The sequence below is a fragment of the Fundulus heteroclitus genome, unplaced genomic scaffold (assembly GCF_011125445.2).
Source record: "Fundulus heteroclitus isolate FHET01 unplaced genomic scaffold, MU-UCD_Fhet_4.1 scaffold_145, whole genome shotgun sequence".
Classification (NCBI taxonomy): Eukaryota; Metazoa; Chordata; class Actinopteri; order Cyprinodontiformes; family Fundulidae; genus Fundulus; species Fundulus heteroclitus.
Window position 1 is genome coordinate 227,014 of NW_023396557.1, and position 9,635 is coordinate 236,648.

General features: G+C 34.8%; 1 long non-coding RNA gene across 1 annotated transcript; it reads right to left on the reverse strand.

The window, feature by feature from the left end:
• Window positions 1–226: 226 nt before the first annotated feature.
• On the reverse strand, window positions 227–6,912 carry LOC118558683. Its single transcript, XR_004928428.1, has 4 exons — window positions 6,891–6,912; window positions 4,620–4,892; window positions 2,081–2,175; window positions 227–1,395 (listed from the first exon to the last, which is right to left on the reverse strand). It is a non-coding gene; the product is annotated as an uncharacterized LOC118558683 (long non-coding RNA).
• Between the last annotated feature and the right edge of the window lie 2,723 nt (window positions 6,913–9,635).

Here is a 9,635-nt window from a genome sequence, read left to right on the forward strand (position 1 = left end):
AGGACTTGTACGCCTCCAGGATTCTGAGGCGTGCAGGGATGATTGTGGCTGATCCCTCGCACCCCAGTCACAAACTATTTCAGTCACTTCCCTCTGACAGGAGGCTGCGGTCCATCAGGACCACAACCTCACGCCACAAGAACAGTTTCTTCCTATCCACTACCAGCTTTATCAAAAAGGCCAAGAGCCGCCCGTGACACTAGACACTGCCTCTCTCCCCCGGACTTACAAGCTTCTGCGTTACATTAATGCACAGTCTACTGTGTATATAGCTTCTGTATATAAATCTATTCTATTTTATTTTGTTTGCACCATCAACACCAAGTCTAATACCCGACAGTGGCCTTGCCGTGAGAAAAAACAGAGACAGTCATATCCGGGACAATCAGTATCCTGCACAGTAACATGCAAGCATTTGTCCTTGGCAATCAGCAGAACCGTGGAGCAGCCACTCTCATGTCTCCTGTGCTCACATGTCCAAGTGGTGTCAGGCCATAGTGACTTTAGCATTATATTCCAATAACAGTTCTTCATTAGGAAATATCAATTTGTGAAGAAATCTGTGAGATACAAAACCACATGCAAGCACAATCTTAGTTTGATTTGTTTTTTTTAAATCAAAACTTTTAATAGAAACAGCAAAATTAATTTGGGTTAAAGTAACTCCACTTTGTTCATTTGTTCAAGTGTTGATTATTTAGTGTGTTAAGAAAACTTGATATGATAGTACTGACTGGGATATTTTTTTTTAATGTCTTATAACAATTTAGGAGAATTTCTCTTTTTTTTTTATAACTTCAAAACCTTGAGAGTTGGAACCACCACGAAGAGAATGTGCATTTCAGTCAGTGGTGTGAAGGTCTGGAATAAACTCCAGAAAGAGCTGAAGTAATGTCCAAGCATGAGTCTGTTTAAAAAAAAGGCTTAAACTGATGTTTTTCAACAGGTATTGTAATGAGGAGGCGAGGTGAATGATATATCTGAGCAGTGTGTGTGTGTGCATTTATGTGTATATATAATTGTGTATATTTTTGTGAATTTTGGATCAAAAACATTGTTGTTTAACAGAAAGGTACTTTAAGTTACTTTAAGTGCAAATAGAGGGAGAAGGGGTATGAAAAATAAGTTTTACTTCTTCATACCCCTTTTCAGACAACTTACTTCAATCATTAATCAATGTCAGATATCAGGGTAAATATACCTGATAAATTTTATTTAGAGGAAAATTTTGTATATCTCATTTCTATTTATGTTCAAATGATTGACTCAATTCTTCTTATTGAGAAAAACATCAATCAATCCTCATCTCTTCCTTAGCTTAGAGGCTTTGGTTGTTTCAACTCCCCGTCATTGGTTGTTGGGTTCAGTTGTCATCGGTCCTGTCATCTGTCATACCTGAAGAGTACATTTTGCTTAAGTCAAGTTTTTTTGTATTACTGAGATACACAATTTGACTCTCTATAACATAATTCTGTTACGTTTAGCGAAGCAATATTTAGTTTTGTTTCACAGATAAAATGATAAACAGCATCCATCCAACAGCAAATCTGGGCTAAACAGGTTAAACATGTTTATCTCATGTTTCCCACTGAATTTAGACACAGGAACCCAGTTGAAGGAATAAAACTAAAAAGTAATAAACATTTGTTGACCAATAATCCAATGAATTTACAAAATTAAAATGAAGTAAAACTATAACAAGTGAAATACGTTTTTCCTCTTTCAATGTTTCTACAACAGAGGCAAGAAGCACTGAAGGACATTAATTTTGTGTAAAAGCTCAAAATGATACATCACTAGAACTTTGAGGCCTAAATGAGGGGTTAAATCACAAATAATATTCTATTACGGTATACTAATTTGAAAAGCAAACAGAAATGTAGCATTACAGGTTAATGAACCACTTATTTATTAGAAGAAGGACTGAGCTGAAAGTCAAACTTTGTTTTCAAGAAGCAGATTTGCTTATGATGTCACATCACAAGTGTAGAAAACAAATGCAGATGTTTTATTATTTAGACTTATTGACCTTTTGAAAGCTAATAAGGCATAAATAGGCAGCCTGAAAATTGAAGCTTACCTGAAGAGTTATTTTCTGTAGTACTTAAACTCCAGTAAGAACTCCAATGGTAATTCCAATGAGGACCAAACTGGGAGTAACTGAGATTCCTTTACCTGAAATATGGATTACAAGACAATTACTTTCACAATGTATCAGTGTAGCAACCTCCAACCCAGCCCCCAAGAATGGCACAATTATATCATTCCTCCAAATATTCACGACTAACCCCAAAATGTAAAAAAATATATAATTGAATCGTGTCAGAAACAAATCAGTGATGACTGTATTATAATCACAGCCATCATTAATCATCATATGTGATCCCTAAAAAAATATAGACCAGCATCGAGTCATAGATCCACAATTAACACACAACCATGAAGGCCCTATTACAGATCAGTTTGTCTTTTTACATCATACAAGTCAATCTGCTGAGATGACAGGCTGTCTGCTCTCAGAGCTTGAAGCGGAGATTGTGGGATGAAGGGCTTTCATGGCATACAACTGGCAGCGTTCACATGAGCATTCATGTAAGACGCATGTCCCAGTTTCTCCTATATCTGGCTGAGCTCTGTGTGTCTCATGCAGGCTGTTGACATGCATTCAGGGATTTAAATACAGGTAAAGTTGTCTTGCACCATCATCAACATGTTATCATCTGTATCGGATCTAACATAATAATATATCCTTCGCCCCATCTAACCACGAGTCATGACGCAGAAGCAAATGACTAAATAAATATCCACTCTTGTTTGGCTTTCTAGGGAACTCAACATCCATTTGTAGAAAAAACACAATGTAATGGACAAACTGCTGCCTCACTCCTCAGATCCATTAACGTCTGATTTCAGCTTCAACAAACAGCAAAATGCAACACTTCTGTATAAACTCCCCATAAAGAAAAGTTTAAAAAATGTGTCTGACTGCCTAAAGTGTTAATACAGTCAAAGTTTGTACTGTTATAATGTTCTTATTTTAGAATGCCACTTCACAACAGTGGCACTGCTAAACACCTCTTTAAAGATTGAGTACAACATTCAGTTATAGGTAACATAAAAAGCTACTTTCTAACAGATTTATCATTATCTGTGAATTTTAAACTCATCATGTTGAGTTTTGTTGAGATACTTTTTATTCCACTTTCTGATATATTTAAGACCTGTTTTTGCAACGGAAACTAAACTTTAGTATAATATTCAAATAACTTTAAAACATGACAAAAGGTCAAAACCATAAAATAGGTTTTATAAAGGAGCAATAAGCGATTTTTCACCACTCGGTGGGGCTTGAGCACTGTCTGTATACCAAAACAAGATGTGTGACAAGCCACAACTTTCTCTACCTCCACTCTGGCTGCAACCCTGCACCCATTGCCTCATTCTCATCTGTTGCTTCCTATGCACATATTTCCAAAGGATAAATACACAGCAAAACAGCTTCACTTTTAGGAAGAACATGTCTAATGAAGAAATAAGTAACTCGTAACTTAATGCTGTAAGCAGGAGAACATTTTGATCTGCTTGGGATGCTCTCCACCTTGTTGCTCCAACACTCCAACCTAATCATTTGGTCCACACAAACTCTGCCATCTACTGGTTTGATGGTAAAATATCAAGTCACCTTCAGAAAATGTTTATTCTGAGCAGCAAACCACAGAGCTGGACAATTACTGTGTCCAGAAAGAAACAAAATAAAAAACTCTAACATGTGACTGTTGCAAACTTGTTCTAAGACTAAACTACAAACAACTTTCAATTTCACTACCAGAAATGAGAAGTGAGGCAACATTAACGTTATTTAAAACTCTTTGACTTGTTCCAGGATGTTTTCTAGAACTGATTTTAGGAACTAGTTGTTTACCTAAGCTCTTAGTCGTTCTTGTAAACTAGTATGGAGCTTATATCCTGTGATCTAGAGTCTTCATTAATATCAAGGACCCCATTCCCATTAACATACTTCTGAACCCAAGACTACTGAATAACCTGTTAAAATAATTTGAACCTAATAATGATATTAATAAATAAAATACTAGTATTTTTATGGTGTTTTTCTATCAGAGATTTTAAATAGTATTGTATATTTGTTTTTTCATTCATCTGCATCATTAATGTTTTTTTGTATTTTATTCATGTTTTTTTTATGCTCTGTCTTCTGTCTACAAATAAAATTCCTTTACTTTCTTACTAATGTGATCTGATCAGGATTCTCATTGTGAATATGCACAAGATGTTAGAAAACTATGACTGAATTTGTGTGTAATTTGTTAATTTTTTTGTTTTTAACTATACTTGTGTTATTGACTGTCGCTGACTTGATCTTCATTAAACATACATTATTCTGTTTAAAACAAAATTAGGATCCCTCAACAGCATTGTTCCTGTATTTTGTTTGATTAAGGATTCATACCCATTAAGACATGTTAAAGTCCGATTCAGTTAAAATCCATAGGGATGTCTTTCTTTTTATTTTCTACATGTCCACTTAGCAGATAATAAATCATTTAGAAAAATAAACACTATATATTTAAAAATCGAAAATAGCACTTGGCTAAACTTACCTCTGGTATTCACATATGTAGTTTTTTTAAACCGATGGTGACGATCCACCTGTGTGGCTACACAGGTGTAGTTGTCTGTCTTGGTCACTGTGGTCTCCAGGATCACATCATATAAGGTTTGCCCTTTGTCAGTGATCTGTGGTGCTTTATTAGAAACGTTGTTTCCAGCACTGTCATACCAGACTACAGTGAGTTCAGGAGAAGCTTTAAGAACTTCACAGCTCAGCAGTGCCCCGTCATCAATTGGGCCGACTATTGTGACTGATGGTATAGCTGTAAACAGAAATGTTATTACATAACTTTAACATTCCTTGAATTTTTTTCATGTTAATCCGTCTCAATATATTTTCACAAGGAGCAAAACAGTCCTAAATCTGGTCAAGTATAACTGGTACTTGAGGAAAGAATTTTATTTCAGAACAGCTTACATTAATAATCAACAATTTCGAAATACATAAAACTAAGTTACTTAGGTTTTAATTCGGTTCTAATTGCATTATTTATTTTTACATAAAAACGTTTAAATAACTACAAATGATAATCTAAATAAATGGGATGAGCAGTTTCTGGGTTTGTAAAAACAACAGTTCATCAATGACGTTTTCAAAAATATAACTCACCGAGTTTACTTAACTTTATGGAACCTGGAGGTTGTATGCGACCCAATATTTTCACGTTAACAATAACATAAAATACACTACATGTTTAAGTATATTAGTAAATGTTTACACATTTGTGTTACCTTGTTTGAAAGCTTTTAACCAATATTGTTGTTTTTTAAACACAATTACGTATCTTTGCGAACTGCAACTGAGTACTTTCATCTTATCTTAGACCAGTAAAAAAGTAAGAACCTCTGCCCCAACATATCTTTAGTTAATACATCTGTGGTTACAAAAGAAAAGCAAAAACGAGCACATAAAAAAATTGACTCGTTTCTACTCAGTAAACTAAACCATTAAAACGCTTTCTGCACTTTTAAATCCAAGCGGAAGTCAATTTACCTGGAATAAATTTCAGTAAAATCCGTTTAGACGATAAGAAATGACTCGAAACCCCCCAGACCAACAAATGTCCGTAAGTATTAATGGAGCGCTACATGAGTTGACGAATGAGGTTCAGCTTCTCTGACATCACGACCAACCAGGTAGAAAAACAACCAATCAGCATCTCCGTTTTATCTCACCGTACAACTCTACCAACCTTTTCGGTCAGTCAGCCAATCAGGGGAGAGCATCTCTCAATTGTGACGTTTCTGCTTTCTCCAAAGCTGCTTATTCAATAGAAACTTAGTTTTTCTAAATTATCCACAGATTGTTGCCAATAAACTAGACTTTACAGTCAATATAAATCAGGTTTTAAACCTCTCCAATGTTGATGAACTGATGGAGGGTAAAAACGGGTCTCATCTGTAATAATCACAACACTTCTAAGACTTTTAAAGCAGAGATGTTTAAACAACATGTTAAAAAGCTTATTTAGGTTAAGTGTAACATTAATGGCTACTGTAAAATATGGAAGACATGTTTTAAACCAAATTTATTGTCAAGTTTGTAGTTATTACTTATTAACTCTGTGTCCATCTACTGGAGATGGGCTGTGTTGCAATTTATACATTTTTGATTCACAACATCACACTGTTTTCAAAATTTGTGTAAGGATTAGAGAGAAAAACACAGAACTTCTCTGTGAATTTCAACCTGATTTTGGACGTAATTTAATGTGGTTTAAATGTAAATGTGGAAAACAAGTCAATATCTGAAAATCTGTTTTAATTACGTCTTTTACAAAGTTGTTTTTGCTAAACTAACAAATAAGACTGATGGGTTTCATGAAAACATATCTAGTTTAAAATGTTGTTAGCTATGGCTGTGACCAACCCTAAGAGGTCAAATAATTCGAGAAAATGATTATGTTTCATAGTTGTTAATGTCACCGACTTGGACAGTAAGATCAAACAGGATAAATCCCATATGAAGCAGGTTTCCAGGATTTAGGAGCACTAAAACTGTCCTAAATTTGATTAACTAACTGATTCCTTATGAAAGAACTTTATTTCAGAACTACATATATTAATAACCAATACTTTAAAAATATAAAAAATAAACTTATTTATATTTCAATTAGGCTCTAATTTTATTTATTTATTTACTTAAAGATGACTAAATAACTATTAGTGATAATCTAAATAACTGTGATGAGCAGTTTCTGTGTTTTAAAAAATTACAAGCTTTGGGGATTGTCAATGACGTCATGAAAAATATAACTCACCCAATCCTCTTGAGAAATATTCTGTTAGGGGAAAAGAAAGGATATGTTAAATAGCTGTTAATGTCACCAACTTGGGAGTTACAGAATAAATCACATATTAAGCAGGTTTCTAAGATTTAGGAGCACAAAGACAGTCCTAAACTTGATTCATTATGAATGATTTAATTTCAGAAAAGCTTACATTAATAATTAGTATGTAATTGTAAAATATAAAGGAAACTAATTTAGACTTTACTTAGGTTCTAAATGTAATATTTGTTTTCAAAAAAGACGACTAAATAACTACAAGTGGTAATCTAATAACTGTATTGAGCAGTTTCTGGGACTGATAAAACCTTGTCTACAGCTATGGCTGTGATCAACCCTAAGAGGTTAATAATCCTGTAGGGGAAAAGAAAGGATATGTTACATAGCTGTTATTGTCACCATCTTGGGAGTAACATGAAATAGGACAAATCCCATATTAAGCAGGTTTCTAAGATTTAGGAGCACAAAAACAGTCTTACATTTGATCAAGTATAACTGATTCCATATGAACAATTTAATTTCAGAAATGCTTAAATTAATAATTAATATGTAATTTTAAACATATATAAAAAACCTTTATCAAGTTCTAATTATATTATTCATTTTAACTTAAAGATGACTAAATGACTACGAGTGGTAATCTAATAACTGTATTAAGCAGTTTCTGGGACTGATAAAACCTTGTCTACAGCTATGGCTGTGATCAACCCTAAGAGGTTTTAAGAATCCTGTACATAGTTACATAGTTGTTATTGTTACCATCTTGGGAGTAACACAAAGCATGATAAATCCCATATAAAGCAGGTTTCTAGGATTAATTTTTCCCCTTTGGAATATTGCCTAAATTAGAAACATTCTGTCCAGGATTGACGCTAAAAAACTATTCCATGGATTTGTTACTTGAAGACTAAACTGTTGTGATTCTTTAGAATTAGGTCCATGAAAAATGCATTTAAAAGCCCTCAGCTGATGCAAAATGCTGCAGAAAGAGTTTATTTAATTCACATATCCTTTGGTGAGTAGATCCCTAATCTTGTAGGCCACATTTTATTATAATAGTTTTCTGAGCTTCCAGGCAAGCAGCTTGGATTATTTAGAGTTATTACAGAGTACTGTTAGTTTTAGAATACAAACTTCCTATTTTTATTTCCTAATTTTCTTTGACGGCGTCACTAGATTCACATTCCTAGCATCACTGTCATCCAAATATGTTTTTAATTCTGTCTTTATTTGCCATTTAAACTCAGAAGTATTTAACATGCTTACATTTATTTGCCATGTAAGTTTGGGTGTAATGTCTCAATGTAGTTGTGATCGGGAACTGGAGTGATCTGATGTCTCTCTCTGAGTTATCTCACATTCCTTTTGTCTTTGCCTCTGAGTTATGCATTAATGGATAGTCAGTTCCTGAATATGCTTTGTATCCACTTGAGTAGAAAGCTAAATGTCTGTCTTGGTGATCAAAACCCCACTAAATGTTCATCAGACTCAAATCTTTAATTCTCCTTTAATCTTTCCTTAATAGGGCTGTGTGTGACTTTGTCTAGAAAAGTATCTTGAGGTCTTTCATCACCAATTAAGCCTGCAGAGGATTGGAATGCTATTAAAGAAATATTCTCTTAAAAAAAGTTTTGGTGCTACATGGAGATGAAGGCGCATTCAACAAGGTCACATACTTTACTACTCTAATTTGACCTTTATCTTAACAATCCTGCTCTTCTTGTCTTTAGGCTCTGACTAGACACATTAATATTTATTATGCATCAAAATAGCTACGCCACTCTTATGTCCTGTTTTAAAATATGCATAATAAGTATACCTAAAACCCTTTATCTTTTCATGTTTCTGGTGGGGTTCTTGCCAAAATATAATTTGCGCCTTCTTAATTGTTTTAATATTAATTTACTTCTCTTAACAGGAGTCGACACATCATTGACATTTGGGGAGATAACTTTAAATTGTTTGTTACTCATAGACCAATATTCTCCTAGACACTTACTTGCATCCCCTGAGATCAGCGAATAAGAACCATGAACAGTAACAAAACAATAAAATATGACCAAAAAGTGATCTTCCATGGAAGAGGTTTTCTCTAAACCTTATATATCCTGGGATGTTACCCCAGAACACTCCCCGGGCGCTGCACATGGCAACCCACTGCTCCCCAAGGGTGATGGGTTAAAAGCAGAGAACAAATTTCATTGTAATGTATGTTTCAATGACAATAAAGATGATATTACTATTACTAGAGTAGACCATCCAGCAGTATTTGTTTACCTGCCTGATCCAGTTTCTGTGGATTCTGCCTGTTTGCCTTGCACCTGTTTGACTCTCCTCTAGGCCTCTGATTCTGGACACTGAATCTTCGATCCGCCTACTGACCAAGCCTGATGTCTTGCCGTCTGGATTCCTCTGCCTGCCTCTAATTATTATGCATGACCCCAACCTGCACTACGGATTCCCCTTTTTGTCTCAGCCCCACGATCAGCCTGCCTCGAGCAGATCCATCACTCAGACAAACTGAGCAACCAAACGGAGCCCTTGGATCCATATATCTGAACCAGCGCAAACTCCTGGATTCTGAGAAGGTTAGTAGTGGCTTTTATTCAGTGTTTACATTCACTAACTGAGTTGATTCCAGCTACTAACTATTTTCCTCTTATTGCAGTGGTTCCTGGGTGCGTTCCTGACTCTTTCCTGCCTTGCTACACCTTTTTA